Consider the following 4041-nt stretch of genomic DNA (forward strand, 5'->3'; position numbering starts at 1 on the left):
ATATATATATATATATATATATATATAAAGGCCTAATGGAAAAGCGGATGTAAAAATGAATAAAGCAAATGAGAGAGAGAGAGAGAGAGAGAGACTTAGAGAGAGAGAGAGAGAGTTCCTGGATTGCAGAAGCTGTCCTCATCATTCATAACTTTGTTGGAATGCTCAAGTTTCACCCAACCAAGCTTTCTGCTTTAAGAGAGGGAAATTCAGTGTGTGTGTGTGTGTGTGTGAGAGAGAGAGAGGTGTCTTTACTGACAGGAAAAAATCAAAGCCATGTTTCAATTGACCACGGACACAACCAGTGGTGGCAGGTGAAGGTGAAATACTGATATAATTACCGTTGCTGCTGCTGTTGTTGTTGTTGTTGTTGTGTATGAAAAAGAAAATCATTAGATTGAGCAGTCAAGTCAGAACACCTGTTGTTCATCTTTTAAACGATGGTGTTACCGAATTATGAAAAGAGGTTGACACCACATCACAAACGGGCAAAGAAAACAAATCCTCTCCACCGTAGCTATAGCTGTCCGTTTCGGATTCGTTTCTCGGTCTGTGAAGGTTTGCATCAAAGTGGTGGTGGTGGTGGTACGAGTGGAGGTTACCGTGGTTATGATGATAGTAAGCAGTTAAAGGTATGTGACTGTATTTTCTTCTTTCATTGGTAGAAAACTTTTTAAAGAGGAGAAGCTTTTTTTTTTTTCCCTATATAGAATTGGTTTTACTGCACCTTCTTGACCTTTGGCGGTATGGAAGGTAACTCTGGCCCAAACACGACTGGATTTTGTTATCTTCATTACTGTTTATATTGTTTTGATAAAGGATAAACCTCAGGAATGGGAAAAACGAGGTTAATCGTTCAAATATTGTGGCCAATTGCCAAACTCATTGGAGTATTGAATATTTGTGTTATTTGTTCAGGTTCTCATTGTTCTGGGTTCAAATCTTGCTGGAGTCACTTTTACCTTTCATCCTTTGAGAATTGATAAAGGAAATACCAGTTATGTTCTTGAGCTGATTCTTCTCTCTCTTTCTCTTTCTCTTTCTGTCTTTCTATCTCTTTCCCCCTTTTCGTCCTCACTCTTTCTCTCTCTTTCACTTTCTCTTTTTCGCCTTCTTTCTCTCTTCTTTTTCTCTTCCTCTGTCTTTCTCTTTATTTTATTTCTTTCTTTGTTTCTTTTCTCTCTCTCTCTCTTTCTCTCTCTTTTTCTCTTCTCTGTATTTTTCTCTTTGTTTCTCTCTTTGTTTATCTCTTTCTCTCTCTCTTTCTCCCCTCTTTCTCTTTCTCTTTGTTTCTCTCTTTCTCTCTCTCACTTTCAACTTCTTCCCTCCTGCCACCCTCCTCTGTGTGTGTGTGTCTTCTAGAATTGGTCCATGTTTCACTGTCAGAATTGTCATGGTTACTGGACGAGAGCATTCCTTATGTCCCCCTCTCCAGATATGGAGAAAGGTTGAGCAAAGGGTTCGTGGACAGACTGATCTATTTACTGCAACCATCTAACACTGGACTGATGTGTAGAACTCAATATGGGAGAGATTAAAGAATATAATGATAAGAAGATGACGTAAGAGAAATATATGGGATCAGCTGAGAATTGAAACCAGAATGCTAATCATCATCATCAAAACTATCATCACCATCATCATCATCATCATCATCATCATCATCATCATCATCATTATCATGGGATTTCAAAATACAAAGACCTAGAAATAGAGGTAACTCGAATGTGGAATCTAAAAACAGAAACAATTCCTATCATAGTAGGTGCCTTAGGTATAATAAAAAAATATTCAGACAAATACATAACAAAAACACCAGGACTTACAAATATATATAACATACAGAAAATTGCACTACTGGGCACTGCACACATCCTACGCAAAACACTTTCAATACAGTAACCATAAGAGCATCACAACAAACCACAGCACATACCCAAGGCACACAGAGCTGTGCTCGGTAGTGAAGTGAAAGCACGTTATAAAAATAAAACTACTGAATAATAATAATAATAATAGTAACATCGAAAAATACGTTAGGAACGAGAACCCAGGTTCAAAATTTCCCCAAAGCACCTGACGAAAGCTGGAGGGTTAACAACAAACAAGATGAGAACAAATATCCATCAAATGTAAATAATGGACAGACATAGATTGTTGTACCAGTAAGCTTGTCATAAACCCCAAGTGGTATGTGTCTCCCAGTTTGTAATTATTGTTGTTGTTATTTGTAAAAGACCAGCACAGTTTACATTGTGTGCAATAATAAAATCTTTTGTTAAATATTCGTGGATGTTGTTTAGTTACTTATTCACACAGCCCGAGAATCTCATTTCCATTCATCACCTCAGACCAGCCAACTAACCCACCTGTGATAGATAATGACTATTGAAAAGTGAGGTGTACATTGAAAATAGCTTTATTTATTTCTAATTTTTTATCTTCTTTGTGAATGATTTTAATCCTTTCGTTACCAACTTGGCTGAAATTGCCTCTAGCTCTGTAGTACAAATGTCTTGTTTTCAAAAGTTTTGAATTAAAATCTTCCACCAAACCTTAGTCACAATTTATGTTCCTAACACTAGCTGAATGATAACTAAGTTATTTTACTAAATTCTTTGTTATATTTAAAATAATTGAAAGAAACACAGAGCATCTCAAAATAAATACAGTAACAAATGGGTTAAACATCATCATGTGCTGTTTAGCTGTGGATTAACTGGTATTTGAAATTAGCACATTGGATGATTAAATGAAAGATTCTCATCTCGTTATTAATCTGGAAGATGTCTATCCATGACACTTGTTAATGGTCCTGTGAACATAGTTGTAAATAGGCACTATGAGGTGGTTTAATTGATTATTAAATTAGTCTTTGATTCATTGTCTTAGAGCGTTGAGTCCAGTTCTTACTGGGAAGCTTGGTTAAAGTAGACCATTGATCTGTCCTGAGGTGAATTTATCTGTTACATTTGCTAAACACTTACAGAAACCATAGAAAAGCACTGGACTTATGTACCGTCTTTTGATTAGAACAACATTAATGTTTTGTGTAACCTTTTTGTTTGCTTCACACCCAGTTGAATTAAGCACCTAAGGGAATTGAGAGACCTGATCAAGCAGTCATCATCATCGTTTAACGTCCACTTTCCATGCTAGCATGGGTTGGACGATTTGACTGAGGACTGGCAAACCAGATGGCTGCACCAGCAGTCAGTAGTTAATTATATCAACCTTAGTATCCAGTTGACCCCAAAAGGATGACCCTAAAAGGATGAAAGGCAAAGTTAGATCCAAAAAGATGAAAGACAAAGTTGAACCTAAAAGGTTGAAAGGCAAAGTTGAACTCCTTCTACTGAAGGCCTCGTGCCTTCAGTAGAAAAGATTATTTTAAGGTGTCGAGCTGGCAGAAACATTAGCACGCTGTGCAAAATGCCTAGTGGCATCTTGTCTGTCTTTACGTTCTGAGTTCAAATTCTGCTGAGGTCGACTTTGCCTTTTATCCTTTCGGGGGTCGATAAATTAAGTACCAGTTGCGTATTGAGGTTGATCTAATTGACTGGCCCCCTCCCCCAAAATTTCGGGCCTTGTGCCTAGAATAGAAAAAGATATACTGTGCTTGAGAAGATCTGTCAAGCCAAGTGAGGTCGCAGTCGTGGCTGATGCTGTTACATAACTGACAGCAGTGCTGGTGACATGTTAAAAACCCCCACTACACCCTTGGAGTGGTTGGCGTTAGGAAGGGCATCCAGCTGTAGAAACCATGTGAAATCAGATTGGAACCTGATGCAGTTCCCCAGCTTGCCAGTCAAACCGTTCAACCCATGCCAGCAAGGAAAACGTATGTTAAACAATAATGATGGTGATGATGATGATGATGATTTTAATACTTGTGTTATTTCATTTCATTCTTTTATTATTATTTTGTTTTTGAGGGTGAGTGGGAGGGTAGGGTTGGAGGGAGGAAAAAAGAGTAAAGGAACAAAGTCGTGAGGATTCCTATTTCATCACACACCCATTGACCCTAGTCTCAGTTCCCCG

Source organism: Octopus bimaculoides, chromosome 12 (genome assembly GCF_001194135.2).
Source record: "Octopus bimaculoides isolate UCB-OBI-ISO-001 chromosome 12, ASM119413v2, whole genome shotgun sequence".
NCBI classification, from domain to species: domain Eukaryota; kingdom Metazoa; phylum Mollusca; class Cephalopoda; order Octopoda; family Octopodidae; genus Octopus; species Octopus bimaculoides.